The sequence below is a fragment of the Aquila chrysaetos genome, chromosome 17, assembly GCF_900496995.4.
Source record: "Aquila chrysaetos chrysaetos chromosome 17, bAquChr1.4, whole genome shotgun sequence".
Classification (NCBI taxonomy): Eukaryota; Metazoa; Chordata; class Aves; order Accipitriformes; family Accipitridae; genus Aquila; species Aquila chrysaetos.
In genome coordinates, this window is record NC_044020.1 from 21,295,987 (window position 1) to 21,312,248 (window position 16,262).

Genomic DNA, 16,262 nt, shown 5'->3' on the forward strand with positions numbered 1-16,262 from the left:
TGCCCGGGCCCGGCTACCACGGGAGGCCGCGGCGGCTCACGGGCCTGCGCGGGGCTGAGCGGCCGCCTCCGCCGCCTTCCGCCGGGCCTCGGCTTCCTCCCCGGGGGGCTCCCGGGCTCCGGTGCGGGGGGGGGGGGGGGGCCCGGCCGGCCGGCGCTGAGTCTCTCCAGGCCCCGCCGCTCCCGCGGCTGCTGCTCCGGCTGCTCCGGGCTGCGGCTCCACTGCAGGCCCCGGCTCCTCCCCGGCCTCCGCTCCGCCTCCCCCGGCTCCCCCCCGGCCGCGGCCGCCCCCGCCTCCCCGGGTTAAGGAGGCGCCGGTCTGGGGGAGCTGCGGTTGCCCAGCGGGGGGCCGCGCCCGTTCTACCCGGTGGAGGCAGCGCCCGCCTGCCCGTCGGGTCCAGCCGGGGCCGCGGCCTCGGCCTCCCCCGGCACCCCCGCCCCGGCCGGGGGCCTCGATTCACCCCGGAGATGGCCGCCGGCCGGGGGGCCCTGGCAGCAGCCTCTTGTCTCCCCCCAGCTGGCGGCGGCAGCTGTCGGGCCACCCCTGCAACAGCCGCTCACCCAGCCGGCCCTCATCTCCTCATCTCCTCCGGCCCGAGGGCGCTCCCCGTCCCGTCCCACCCGCGGGACGCCGCTCCGAAATGGCGGCCTGGGCCCGGGCCCGGGCCTGGGCCCGGCAGCCCCCACCGGACATCGGGCTCGCCGCCCTGGGTGACGTGCCCTGCTCCGGCCCAGGACGCTCGGAGTCTTCTCCCACCCCCAAAAAATTCAGCTCGCCATCCCTGCTCGTCTTCCCCCACGCCTTGTATTTGTCAGTAACCTACTGGGGTAACATCCCTCAGTCGTGAGGTAACATCCCTCAATCCCTCAATCAATTGCCGCAGCCCCGTTAAAAGTGTCCTCGCTATCTCTCCGATGTGTTACAACCGGCTGAAACCGTACAGAAAACCCCACGAATTACACACAGTGTCGTCCTGCTTTCGCCCAGTTGGCTGGAAACCGGCACTCTCCTGTCAGCATGTTTGCAAGGCTGGTCTTCGGGGCGCGGACCAAGGCAACCGTCCATTATTTTACAACATTAAGGGGGGCTGTGCAGTGAAGTAAATGAGATCAAATACTCCAAAACGTGTGTGTGTGAAGGAACCGGCACTGCCCGGGGTCCCCCTGCATCTGAGGCCAATGTCGTAGGCAGGCCACTTCTACGTGGAAATCCGAAATGCACGACCACGAAACAGCCTCCCTTGGGGTCCCCACCCCGGTTATCAGAGAGATCCCCCGTGTTTGATAATCTCTTCTTTCTGTGGGTAGTTTCACATTTGCATCCCTCCAAATGGTAACGCTGCTGTAAGACTTGGAGTAGAGGATAGGACACGTGCTGGGAGAAAATGGCATTTCCTGAGTAAATGTCCCCCTTTTTTTTTCTTTTTCCTTCTGGAAACTGTAATATGGAAATTGTTCTGATAGCAGAGGGGGTGTTACAAGACTTGCTGCTTTTGCTGGGCTTAGTTTACCGTTACACCTGCAACGAGTCCTTGCCTTCCTTCAGCAGGTCAAAAGCTGTGCCAAAGTCTTACCCTTGGCCTCCTGCCTCTCCTTGGACTTCTCTTGGTGGTCTTTGGGTCTCCCTGCTATTCCCACACCAAGTTCTCCAGTTCCCCTCTAGCTGGGATTTGTGCCCATACTGTGCACAGGTTCCTCTTAACCCTACAGAGAGACAAGGCAGAAGCAGCATGGTGCTGGGAGGCACTGATGGGTGGTATCTGCGAGTTGTTTGATCTACAGCCAACTGCAGAGGTGTTAGAAAACTGCGGTTGGACTCGACACGTGCCAGGCATCTAATGTGTGTTCCCCATTTATTTTTCCTTTTGGTTTTCAGGATCCTCTCTACCAAATGAATGTCTGAAATATTGCCTGCTTTTTATAGACAAAAAAAGATATGATGTAACTAACTTATTTCATTACTTGAAAGAAAGTAAATACAAAGATGCCATCCAACACAGAAAAAGCCCTTGGGAGGCAGGCCAAAGAATCAGTGTTGCAGAAGCGCACAGAACTGAATGGGTCATGATCCATTATCATATTTAGCATTCAGAGAACAAAAAGACCCATCCCAAAGCCTTTGCAAGCTAAGTAGAAAATATAGGATAGCAGATGGGAGACATGGGAAAGAAAGTAAACTAGTCACCACGTAACTTGTTTTTACATGACACTCAACGTATTTTATCCTTCTTGCCATTTTTCAAGACGCCACTGGTTTTCTACAGGACTGAATTGTTAATATTTGTCTAGGGAATGCTATAAATTTTGACAGATGGATAGCGGGCAGTTGGGGCTTCTGGTATCCAGGAAGGTGTAGGAGGTGGCTTTGGTTTTTGGCAGTTAGGACGTTGAAACTTACGGTATTTGGGAAGGAATTCTCTTCCACATCCTGGCTGAAGGACTGTTCCTTCCATTTGCAACTCGTAGCAAACAGGCATCTCAGCAATCCTGTGTAATGTACAGGAATCCCAATGCATTTTTCTCCCCGAGTAGGGTTTGGTGGTTGGTCTGTGGGTTTTTTTCCCAAAACCTCTTCTTACCCAGGAAAATCTTAATGTATTTGTGTGTAAATGCATATACAAAAATTTACTTTAGTTGCTCGCGTTACGTCCCCTGAATCATTCCTCGCAGCAGCACGTGGACACGACCTAGCTGCCCCCTTTTCAGGGTATCCCCCCCGTATCGACGTGCCTCACGCCATCCAAGGAGCTAAAACGGGTGGTTTGCAACCGGGCGGTTTAAATTTGTGTTTAGGACCTCGACTACGAGAACGACGACGTACCCTACGTCTCTGCCAGCGCCAAGCGGACGCGCCGGGAGCTCGGCGGTGTCCGAAGCCGGACAAGCGTCGAGGGACGGGTCTGCCGGCGCGGCCAACGCTCGGACACCCCTGAAGGTGGACACTTCGCGTCGCGGTTCCCCCGGGGAAGCTGAAACCACCGGGCAGCTCCCGCCTGACGCCACGTCGGCCGCCGTTACCTGGCGAGGCTTCGCCCCCCGGGGACGGAGGCGGCGCAGCCGGCTGCCCCGGGCCGCCGGGCCACCTTAAGAGCGCGAGGAGCCCCCGCAGGCAGCGACCGGGCGGCTCCTCCCCGCCCCGTGTCGCATCCAGCCTGGGAACGTGTGGCGGGGAGCGGAGCCGCGGCGGGGACGCGCCGCCGGGGCTGCCCCGGCCCGGGGGGAGGCGGCGGGAGACCCCCCGCCGTGGAGGGGGGGGGGGGGAACGGCGGCTCTGCTGGGGCGGGGGCGCCTGGCGCGGCCCTCCCTCCCGTCCCGCTAGCGCCTTCATTCCACAGCGCCCATTGGCGGGAGGCGGGGGCAGGGCTAGCCCGCAGTCCGCTGTCTGGTTGGCTTCCGCACCCATCCATCAAAGGGCGACGGCGCCGGAGAAGAACTTGCCCTTCCGATTGGCCGTGGCCCGAGAGAAGGTGGGCCAGAAGGGAAGGGAGAAGTAGCTCCCATTGGTCGCCCCCCCCCCTCCGCGTGTCAGTCAAATGAGTCACGCAGGGCGGCGCGCCCAGCCGGAGCGGGCCGCGGGCCCCGGCGGCGGGGCTGTTTGTCACGGTGCGTGGGGGGTCACTTCCTGCCCGGGGCCGGCGGCTTCCGCTTAACCCCGCGGCCCGAGGCGGCCGTCGTTGTCCTTCGGCCGGCGCATGCGCGGCGGGGGTGACGCTGCCCGGCCGCGCTGCTGCTGCCGCCGCCCACGGGACGTCACGGCGCGGACGGTGGCCGGGCGGGGCGGGGCCGCCTCCCGCAGGGGCCTGCCGGCGCGGCGTCTATGGCGGCCCTGGGCGGGCCTGGGACGGCGGCGCTCCGCCCCGGCCCCGGCGCTCCCGCGGCAAGCTCCGGTCCTCTCGCCACGCAGCGGCAGCCGGGCTGCGGCGGGGCCTTCCCCCCCCCGCAGGTTCCCCGCAGCTGGGGCCGTGCGGGGGAGCCCCTTCCCCGCTCCACCCCCCGTCCCCGTCCCCATCGCGTGGGGAGCGGCCCTTGCAAAATGGCAGCGAGGGGCTCCATGTTGTCTCTCAGAGCGGGCTGGGTCCGTTACGTTTGCGAGCGGAGCGGGGCCGTTGCCAGCGGCCCGGCCTTCGGAGGCAGGCTGGGCTCCTCCCGCTCGGCGATGGGTTCGAGCGGGGCCTGCGGCGCTGCGGGGGGGAGCGCGGCACCCCTCTTGCTCTCACAGATGTGTTCGTGCCACCAGTGCCACCGTAGGTGGGAGTAGGAGAAGCCATTACACTTAAATTCAGTCGCTTGCTCAGCAGGTGTGGCTGAATTCCCCGGGGTGAAGCGTATCCTTCTCCCGCTTAAACCCCGCTCAGGCTCTCGGCAGCGCAGCCCGTTTTATCTGTTACAGCCGTCTCTGCTAAAGGGCTGTGCCACTGTAGCCCTGCCGGGTTACACCAAAAAATCAAATCGGCCCTGCTCCAGAGGTTTTAGTCACTGGGAAAGACGATGGAATACGTCGGGTGGACAGAAGCCCTTCTGTCTCTTTCTTCGCCTGCAAAAGTACGGTTTCTGCATGGGCTATCCTGGCTCTATCACGGGCCCACCCCCTGCTTTCAAACAGGACCTGCAACTATGAACCCTTCCGTGAAACTCTCAGAAGTCTAAGACGGGGACATCGGCTGTGCTTTCAATACAGAAAGGCTTTTTCAAAGGAAGGAAAGTCCCAGCCTTCATTTCCTACTGACTGATGGTTTGCTCTTTGTTTCCTCCAAGGCTGACTCTGTGCAGGCTCCATTCCATCGCACGTGGTTGTGATAGTCATTTCTCAGGCTGCAGCTGCACTTTAATGTGCTTTGAAGCAGGTAGTTCTCTGAACTGCAGAACTAACAAAGCCTGGTTCCTTATCAGTTTTGGTCTCATAATTGGATTCTTTGACATCCGATAAGGCACAAATTCTGACTGAAGCTTTTCCTCTAATTGGTGCATTTGTAATGTCTCTTTTCATTCTGGCTCTCTTATGCCTTTTAAATCTTTAGTTTGTACCGTGACCTTTCCCTCTGCAAGGACAAAAATAAAGTCTTTCTCCTGTATTTGGTCTCTTATTTTCATGAACCCTACAGGAGTTCTTGGGTTTTTAGATCTCTGCAAGGGGCTTTCATTCTTCTCATAGCTTTATAGCAAAGGTTTAAACATGGGTCACCTGCTTTTCCCTCAATCTTTCAGACAGGCACAGTGGCTGTAGGTAGGTAGCAGAGCAGAGCAGGGTTCATTCCCGAGGACCATGAGCAGAAGGAGACTGCTCCTTCTGTGTCTGCCCAAGGTCAAAACGCCCTATTTGAAAGAGAGATGTGCCAGCAGATCTTAGGTGAATGCTTTTATTACCCAGCTTTGGGTAATTGGAGTCGGTTGCTTTTTTAAGGCCTTTTTTCCTGAAGATCTTCCTCTTTGTGTGAATGATTAAATATTCACAGAGGCAAAAATAGACGGATTATAAACCCTGGTCTTCAGGACATTCAGCCAGTATATGGGAGATACCAGGGAGATATAAAATGACAAATACTTACTGCAAAATAGGTAACTGCATGTTCTGACTGTGCTATCTCTGACAGAAAGCAATGCGGGGAGGCAGGAGTTGGGATCCAGATCTCCCGCAAGCTGGGGAGAATGTTTGAGTCATGACGTGCTTGGTCTGCTCCAGCCCTTCCTTACGGGTTCCCTGTGGTCGAGATGTGCTCCGAATGGGCCTCCGGGAGCGACGTCTTCTAGACAGGTTGGTGGGGCAAAATTGTGTGTAGGAGTCTTGTTCTGGATCTTCTGTTCAAGCCGAAAAGCTTGGAGGTGGAAGTCAGAGCTGACAGAGTCAGCAAGTGCTTACATGAGAATAAGTAATACTTAAATGCAGACTCCTGCATGATTTCAGTGCTCGTAAGGCTAGAGAGCAGCAGACCCCTGGGAACGAGCTTCCTGGCCGTCACGGTCTGGCAGACGTGGGTGTCAAGCTCTTCTGAAGCGCTGTCAGTGGCCTAGGGTCTGTTGTGCTCTGTTCTAGCAGACTTGGATGAGATGGAGGAGCTTTCTTGGGAAGAGAAGGGGGTGTCGGTGAATGAGGTGAATTTGTTCTACGTACATTTTCAATTCATGCTGGTTTTCTGTCAGTGTAAAACATCTAAAAAGTTTTCCATGAGAAGATTATTTCTGTGATAATTGCACTTCCCTGACTCAGAAGGTTCACGTAGCGTTACTACATTAAGGATTATGAAGTACTCACAAGTTGAGACATTTCAGTAGTTAGACAGACAAACTGATAATGAGTATCAGATTCTAGGGCCCAAAAGCTCGCAGAGGTACTGTTACACATGTTATGTTACTATAGGCTCAATGAATACAAGGCAGAGTGCAGCAAAGTTACGAGGTGATTCTCCGCTAAAAAGCTGTACGTGAAAAGGTACCTTCTTACTCAGCAGTTCAGTTGCTTAGGTGTGTTCTGACTAATCCTCTAACTTGATGAGCTGACATAATTTTTACTGTTTTTCTTGCTTGTTAGGCCTGCAGAATTAAAATGGCTCCGAGAGAGGAAGCTGGATACTGCTCCTTCCTATATTGAATGGATAAAATTGTATTCTAAGTTTCAGATAGTTACAGTGAACAAATCAAAAGATCGATTAGTAGCTGTCCTTAAAAGAAAACCCGTTTTGTGCCTCAAAAGTTTGGGTCTTCATATTAGGCAATGGTGCCAGAGAAGGAAAGCTGTGGTCACATCCCAGTACTGCCAGCTAGGAAAGCTCTGTCTGCCTGTAAGTGCGGACAGAAGTTACTGCGAAACAGTAAATGTAGAACCACCTCAAGCCACTTTTCAAAAAGCCACTACGCTTCCGAAGCACAGTAAGTCTGATTAACAGTCTGTCTACCACTTCAAAAGCAGATGGTGTGAAGATGCAGACAGGATATAAAGTTTGATCGCAATAGCTCAAACTAATGAGCAGTTCATGCTGTTGTATTCTGACTGAGAAGCAGACATCAGAGTTAATAGTAAAAGATTAAAATCCTTAGAAGTGCTGTGGATACCTATGATATCAGCAATAATAATAGTCTCGGATGACAAGCATCCCTGTGGATCAAAAGGAAAATAGGATACCCGTGTGACTTAAGTTATAATTTCTGAGCAACTGGGAGTCATGCAAGAGGTTCTTCAAAATTTACAGCAGGAAGAAGCTTGAATTTGCAGCATGTAATAATTAGGAGGGAAGCTAGAACAGGGAGTTGCAGAGCAAACAATGAAATGAACGAAAAATATAAATGAGAGTCTTCCAGGGTGTGAGAACCAGGAAGCCTGTGAAAGAATTAGTGGATGTGTTGGATCAAGGGAGGTTAAAGAGAACAATCAAGAAAAACTTTGCTTTTTCACATCCACCTTCAGTTTTGAGGATGTAGGAGGCATTTACATTCTTGTCCTGTGTCCATTCTATTTTTCACAATGAAGCAACTTCTGGAGATTGAAATCTCATAAGGAGAAATGGTAGCCCAAACTAATAATTTTAAAACATAATATGGCATACCTCCAAGAATTCCAGAGAACTTCAAGTGAGAAGTAGTTGGGCACCTTGGCTTTTTGGGTAAGGAAAATATGTGGTCTCTCATAGAAAGCTGCCATGGTACCAGAGCATCAGGGGAGGCAATACAGACTGTACCCACAATTTAAAAAAAGGTGCTAGGGATGAAGCAGGGAAGTAGAATAGTGAAACTTTTATCTGTTTCTTGAAAGCTGGTCGGAATTGTAATTAAAAATATGTCAAAACACCTGGAAGACTATGATAACCAAGATGAATTCTTTTAAGCAAAGAGTATCTCATAAATCCCCTTCTCAGTTTTCTGGATGTGTCAATAAAGCAGTTAATAAAAGAGAAACATTTAATCTGATATATTTAGATTTTTAAAAGGCCTTTGAGAATGCTCCACAAAGACAAAAATCTTGATAGGGAAAAGGGATTACTATTGTAGGTCACTTTGGGGCCTTATCTTGTTTCATATTTGAATTCATGGCCTCGGCATAAATAAAAAGAGCATTTGGATGAAATTTGCTGAGGGCACAAGGACAGAATGATCAGGATGTTATAAACAAATACTGAAAGACCTCTGAGATTTGGATGAAATGAAATCTTGGATGAGATTCAGGTATGCAAAATTCATTGCCGTGGATATAGGGACTAATAACTTTTTTTTTTTCCCTGGGAACTCACCAACTGGAAATGAGTGAGAAGGAGGAAAAGGGTCTTTGAATATTAGCTGGTCACACACCATGAACTGCTAAAAGGTAAATGGGATCTAGAAATGTATCAAGAGAATTTTCTCATAAAAAGATCTCATATAGAATATTGTGAACAATTCTCATCGAAGATTAATTCAAACTGAAACAGGTGTAAGAATGGCTTCTAGGGTTTTCTGGAGAATGAAGATCGTATCACCAGAGTTTTGGATTAAAAACCTTGCCTAGTAAAATGGAGACTGGGAAGGGATCTGATGGCTGGCCAGAAGCACACCTGACAGTAAGCAACAGGTAGGGAAAGGAGCTTTTAGTTGAGAGGATGCTACTAGTTTAAGGACAAATAGGTATAGAGTAGCCAAAGTTAGGCTGAAGAATAGGAAAAAAAAATCCAGAATTAATTAGGGACTTTGCAAATGGCCTTCCCTAAACTGTGCAAACAAAAAATATAAAAAATGCATCACAGTGTAAGATGAGACGAATTGTCTTTGAACAAGAGCTGTCCTATAAGCAGCAAGCAAGGGCTGGAATTGAACAATTAATTTTCATCATGGCAAAAGGTTAAAAGTCTTAAGGATTTATCCTGTGCCCTGATTGTGTTTATTTATTGTTCATCTGGAAAGAGGAGGGAAAAGTGAACAGTGAAGCAACAACCTCTGCAGAAGACAAAAGTAGTTCCATGTAGCCATATTGGAGAGGACTCTGGAAGACTTCAGTCAGACCTAAACAGGGAACGTGACTGGACAGTGCAACAGTAATTGAAATTCCATGTAAACAGTGCAATGGCAAGGGAAACATGTAGGCTGATGTTACCCCTTCTGGGGTTTAAATTAACTCTCTAATAATCACAGGCATGAGATTTCGGTGCTGCCAGTGTGGACAATCTTGTCTGAATGCTCTGGGGAGGACACAGAAGTCTGCCCATAAAGAGGAAATTTCAGGAAATGGTGACATGAGCGATTAAGGCATGTGAAAACTCTGAGAGAGATTAGAAAAACAGGTTGCAATTTTGGAAAGAAGGGATACAAAAGTGGGCAGATAGTTTATAAAATAATTACTAGAGTCAGGAAAGTATAGACTTGACAGCTTCCATTCTTCCTGTATCCTAATATGAGAACAAAGGGACCCTTCAATGAAACTGGGGAGTGAAAATGGGGAAACGCTTTTCCATGTCATGAGATTACACTGGTGAATTCATTGCTGAAGGAAGCGGCTGAGTCAAATACTTCAGTAGCTTTCAGAAAGAACTGGACATTTATGTAGCTCTCACTAGTGTCCAGCACTGTCATCAATGACAATACATTTGGGACAGGGGTATTGGGTAGGGTTACGTCCCCGTAAGCTGTTGAGAGGTTGTGAGAGGGGACATCCTGGCTGGGGACACTGCGCTATCTGGTAGGTGACTGATGCCCAGGAGAGGCTGTAGCGAAGGATGTCCCAAAGGTGTGCGAGTCACACTGAAACAGAACTGAATTTAAAATGAAGATACAGAACTCGAGAAGGGGCCTGACTTAACATTTCCTTTCATGGACAGGCATCTGCTGTCTGATTCTTCCACTCAGCCTGAGGTGGTGGAGTGGAAACAGGAAAAGGAAACAGCCATTTAACTTAATTCATTTTCTTCTCTGAACTATTAAAGGTTTCTGATCAGTCCACATTTGAAAGCACAACATACTCCTTTGAGTGGTGTTACCATTGGCGAGACACAGTCCTAATTACTTGCAGGATTTTTTGACAATATTGCTAATTATGTTCTGAAGTTGTTGGTTTATAGGAATAGTCAGCATCAGATGCCCTTCTGTCCAAGGAACGAGGAACTGGGATAACTGTGTTCCTGCACATAATCAGAAGATTTTTGTCTCAAACATTTGAGGAGACACAGGATGAATAGAAGGGGAAAAAAAAAAAGTATTTACAAAGGGTTGTGTAAGGTTTTCAAAGGATTTTTGAATGTCTGCTGTCCCCAAAATACTGCCCTCTAAAGAGTCTGTGTCAGGGAGAGAGATTACTTGATAACTTGGTAACAAATTGATAATAAACATTTGCAGCACCCCTAAACACCAGTAGGCCTGGTTCAATCTGTGAGCTTTGAAATCTTAACGTGAATCGTCCTTAGCCCTTATTAAGAACTGGTATGAACCAGCAGTTCTGCTTTGGGTTGCTTAAAATGGCATTGCTGCAGTTATGACATGCACTTGGTGATGATGCAAAATATGCAGAGCTACGTTAGCCTGCAGCCTCTGGAAGAATTACTGTCAGCAAGATGAGTAACCATATACTCAAAATGACCAGTTCTGGCCTGGAAGACTTATTTACCATTTGTTTCCTGCTGGATTTAGAACTTCTATGCTTCCCTAACTTTAGCTTTGTAGTGATTTTTGGCACATGCAAGCCAGTAGCTCAGGGATGCAATGAAAGAGGTACTTGCATTTCCCAGTACTCCTCTTCAGTTCTTGATAGGTAGCACAAGATTTAAGGAAGCTCTCCTTTCTAGCTCAGAAAGAACGTGGAGATCTGTAGATGAAGCTCTGGGAACACGTGAACCCTCTGTTAAGCGTTCAGGGTAACCTGGCTTTGTTTCAAAGCTGCATTGGCTTTGGCTCTGATGGGGAGTCTTCGTGTCTGGGATCAAATCAGTGGGTGTCGTGTGGTAAAGCACGACTCTGTGGTAGTGCAATGCACTTGACCTATTAACCAGTGTTTCCAGTAGCCTGGATCCTGAAAACCAAGAACAAGCTCTAATTTTCTAAAGGCAATGCAGCTTAAAGTAAAAAAAAAAAAAAAAAATCAATGAACTTGGCTCTGTCATCATAGTGAATCAAGCATTACATGTAGAGACACGCTAGTGAAAGATGACTTTGGACCTAAACTGCATTAGTCCCTTGCCCCGAATTATTTTGGTACCATGCAGAGAGCCTACTGTAATTGGGAAGTATGAAAAGTGAACCAAGTGTCTGTAAATTGGCTCAGTGGCCACTCAGAGAGAAAGGCTGACTCAATGGTAGTAAATTAAGCAAGACTCTTCTCTGGCTCTGAGGCTAATGAGCATGGAGTGGCCATACTTTTAAGCTCTCTTACCCTCCGTAACAGGCTGGCTGCATGCAGACTTCCTTCTGGACCAATCCTTGCCATGTGCTGAGTCCTAAACCATGAAGAGAATTGTTTGGAAGATTGCTAGCTGGCTGCTAACAAAACAACTTTCAGTGCTGGGGAACACTCCCAGCCACCACTTCATTACTAGTGTGGTTGTGTAACCAAATGATCTCTGTCACAAAATAGTTTGGAGTGAATGAAGATCCGCTCCTGGCCTAAGTTGTAAAAACCCCATTAATATTCTTACTAAAATCCCGTGTCTGTGACATTTCTAGAGACTCCTGTGTCTTTCTGACCCGTGTGACTCATTACTGTGGTGGGGTGAGGTTACCTCATTTTGGAGCAGAGCAGTGGGCTGACAGGTCAGTGGGGTGTGTTGGACTGCCTAGGTTTGTGACGTCTGTGGAATCGGGTGTTTAACTCAAAATGGCTAAGGACCACCGTCTGTCCCCACACCACCTTCCAGCAGCGTGGTGGCAAACGACTCTCAAGCGCCGGTCTCTGCTCTGTGGCCTGAGGCAGCAGCTCTGAATGCGCTGGGCTGAACACGAAGCTGAAACGTGAAGCTCAGGAGAGCTGGCTGAGGGAATCACTGCCAGTTATGAGCTCCTCAAACACTCAGCCTTCCTGCCTTGCCAGTGAATGTCAGTACTGATGTAGAGAATAAAAAATAAATTGCCTGAAGCGAAGGATGTTTACAGCGGCACCAGGACTTTTCCAGTCAGCCAAACATCCCCACGCAGCCCCTCTGCCTTTGCTTTAATGTTGTGAGTGCAGCTTCTGCTGACCCTCTCCCAGGGTCTATGTAAACCGTTAAAAGAAATGCCTCACCTTCTGCAGTGGAGGGCTTGTCCAGGCCCTCGTGACACCATCAACAGCACGCACAGGAGACTGGGTCAAAACCAACCTATGACAGAGGTGAACGGTACCAAAACAACGTCGGTGGTCTTCATGAGTTTTGTGTGGCAAGGGAGGGTTCAGCTCTGAGATGGGGCTGGTGAAGGAGCTGCTGCACTTCCACAGAGAATTTCACATGGGGCAGAAGCTGGGGCTGGAGCACCGACATCTGCACAGAGCTGCTCCTGGGATTTCATCAGCTGAGTTACTGGGAGTGACAAGATGTCATGGGTCATCCCCACCTCTGGGAACAGCAGAGTGGGAAATTCACAGCGGGCTCTGTGCCTGACTGGTAAAGTCAGCTTGTCAGAGCTTAGGCAGGATGGTCACGAACGAGGTTGGCTGGTTCCAGCAAGCAGGTGTGGCTGGGCTGGAGCAGGGAACGGGGGCGAGAGCAAGGCTGGCACAAAGGCAGGGCTCCAACAAGGAGCTAAGCATAGATGGGAGCAAAAACCAAAGGAGGACTACAATCCAGTGCCATCAGGTTGCCCTGCTTCTGAATTGTCCATGCAGTCTTTGGGTTTAGTGCCCTCCTTAAATGGGAAGGGAATTATTCTCTACCAAGGAATAATGAGATGACAAGAGGGTGGATTTGTGGCTACCTGCAGAAACTTTTGTGCTGCTGTTTAAACCAGGCTCCAGCAGAAGCTGGAACAGTGCCCACAAAAGGAACGTGTCAAGGCAAACCATCTGACGTGAGATCTCTGCCTTCCATGAAGCCTCTGCCCCTAAGCCAGCGATGGGGCCTTGGGCTAGATCGAGGGGGAGTCTGAGCCTGGCTGCTGGTTCCTATGTTCCTCGGTGAGCAGGGGGTGCAATGTTATAAGGAGATTTCTGCAACAGGCAGATGGGGTTGGTAGTTTCACGTTCATTAACTGACCCACTGTGGATGACTCATTCAGCTGCTCTGGGGTGAAGATTTCTAGTTTAGGATGAGCTAAACCGCAAGCTTCAGAGGTTAGGAGAGAGTCTTGACGACGGCACGTGGAGTGGTCAAGAAAATTGCCAGTGTTGAATTGAGAACTGTGCAGAAGGCTTGCGATGATAGGAATAACCTGGGATCTAATAACATTAGGTTAAATAATAAATAAATAAATAAATAAATAATCAATTAGCATTAACATTCTCCCCCTCTCCCCTCTAAAGTGAGGAAATTGTGATGTGGCCAGAGTAAAGGCCTGTGGAATAAATGGAGGAGAACAATCTCCTCTCAGAAAATGGGGGGGGGAGGAGGGGGAGTGGATCTTGGTATTTATTCTGCATTTCCAGGTGCTTTTCGATTGCCACCAGATGGCAACAGAAATCCGTTTCAGCGCCGCAGGATTCTGCAGAGACTGCTCAATTCCAGCGGCTTTCTTGGCTGCAGGGTTTGCAGGAGCTTTGCAAAGGCTGCCTGCCTACCAAAAAAAAAAAAAAAAAAAAAAAAAAGAAACAAGCCGACGTGATTTTATCGTCACCAGGCACATCTACGTTGGCTGTTTTTGGAGTCGGGTACTTGAGGACAGTGAAGGAGTGGGGACTGGCCCCCCCCAGGCTGCCCGGGCAGCCCCGGCTGGTGGCGAGGAGGAGGGTGGATGTGGCAGCCCGCACTGCGCTCAGCCTCGGCTGGCTGTGCAGATGTGTGCTCCGTGACCCTGAAACAAAAATAGCTAGGGGTGAATTCGGGACAGGCGTTGAGGTAGATGATCAGGCTTTGGGAAAGCCCCGAGGAGCATCATAGCGGGGAGGGGGGGGTGCGGGGCTGCTCGGGCACCCGGAGCTGACGGAGTCACGCAGTCACTGCTGTGGGATTTATCGTCGCATCAAAATTCGTTTCCTCAGCCATCATTTTGACCTCAGATGACTTGAGCGCGGTTGCCATGGGAACCCGTTTCGTCCGCCCTCCATCCCATCTCCTCAGCGCCTCTGGCAAGCAAGTAGCTATCAGTCAAACACCGCGATAAAGCAGCCATCCCCTCGGTGGCCTCGGCCGCTGAGCGGCAGGTGGTCCTGCCGGTCCTTGCCCTCCTCTTTGGCAACGGGTCGCTCCGAAGGGAAGCGCTGCCAGACCTTACCCTGCCCCCCCTTACCCCCCCCAGCACAAGCGCTTAGCAAAGCCCTGCCTGAGATGAGCGGGAGACCCGGTTTCCAGGGGCAACGGGCACATTTTTTACATCATAACTAAGTATTGGGGTACATCACCGCACACCTCAGAGCCTGCCCTGGCTGGGCGCCGGGGATCGGTTCAGAAGGAAACAGTGTCTGACGGCGAATGACCGCAGGAAACCGAATCCCCTAAAAATGGCCCTCGCTTGTCTAGGATTGGCAGAGGTGAGCTTGTGAAAGAAGGTTTCCCTGTAGCACAAGCAGCTAATGTAGCTAATATACCTAATATAGCTAATTTAGCTAATTCAGGGATGGGGCAGCTCGTCTGCCAAGTCCTGGCAGCGTTAAAGTCATTCAGAGAAAGCGAAAAGGAAGAGAAAGGGAGGGAGAAAGGAAGGAAGGAAGGTGAGGGAAGGAGGGGAGGCTGCTGAGGGAAACAGGGAAAGAAAAAGGAGTGGGTGGGAGCGCTGGGACGAGGAGAGACGACAGGGTGGAAAGACTGGGAGGGCAGACGGGAAGCTGCGTGATGGGTGCCAGAGAGGAGAGTGGGACGCAGCCACAGGTGGGAGGCTTGGGGAGTGAGCATGTGTTGAAATGAATGCTTGCCAAGATTTAAGTACCCCAGAAAACATGTTTAAAACCTGTAGCTAAAAGCAAGATAATGGAAATTTTAAGTTGCGAAAAGGTCTAGAGCTGGGAACCTTAGGAAAAATGGGACTTGGCTGTAAGTCTGCAGTCCTATGGCACAGGAAGGAAATCCGGAAACTCTCTTCAATACACACGCAACAGACATGACGTGCGTTGCAGATCCCCTGCAACAAAACAGCAAGAGCTCTGCTGTAGCCAAATAATAGTACCTTCTATATTGCACTGTCAACAGAAAAGCTCTAGGAAATTTTACAGATCTGTGCACATCTGGGGAGCAGGCCAAGAAGATCTTTATGCCTGTTAAACCAAGATCATACATCGTATTTCTTTCAGTATAAAAGGATACAGCAAAACAAATAACTCTTTTTCATGCTGTTTAGCATTGTCCACAATACGTTATAGATACATGTGCCTAAATGTTGTTTTGTAAATGATTTGGCTTTTTAGGGCTTCCTGTTTATCATTTTCTTTTAGCTTCTGCCTTCTTTTAACAGCAGCAAGGAAAGAAAATCCAGGCCACTGGGGGAAACAGTTAGGTGCCATAAGGAGACAAGAGTCTTGCAGTATAGTAGTGTGCATTTAAAGACATAGAAGACCTACTAATTGACCTTGAAGTTGAATGAGTAACACAAAATAAATATCTAGAATTTCACTGAAATTCCCCCAGTAATTCAGCCATCCTCGGCCTCAAACGAGAATGCTGTGTTTCAGCTAACAGAGGCGATTTTGGTGCCCATCGGGGACAGCTTGTCTCGCAGGGCAAAGGGGAGCAATCCAGAGCACCCTGTCCCCACCACACCTCACCCTGCCTGGTGTCCCCAGGCACTGGCCAGCCGAGGGGAGTGCTGGAGTGGGTTGGCTCCCGCTACAGAATCAGGTTTTTGCTACCACCAGCCCTCTCCTGGGTACCAAAGGCTTCACTGGGAAAGTGTAATCAGGCCTCCTCATTGTTCTTGATGTTAGCTGTTACTCAGCCCTATCTGTAACCTTTTGCCTTCATACTTTCACTCCAGCCTTATTTTCTAGTCTCTCTTTTGTTCCTTCTCTGCCTTCCTGTATGATTAGCCTGGATCCTGGCCTCACCTTATCCGTATCTAAGACGGAAAAGAAGTGCTTTGTTCTTCTAAAAAATAAAAAAAAAAATCTTTGACTTTAAGGCAGGAGCGATAAACTTGGAATGAGAAGCAAGCACATATGAACAAAAACACATACAAAGGAAGCAGCTAAATAAGAAAAAACATGTGATTCTCTTGAGAGTGGGTAGAAAAACACCTTGTGGGTAGCTGAGTCTGAAGGGG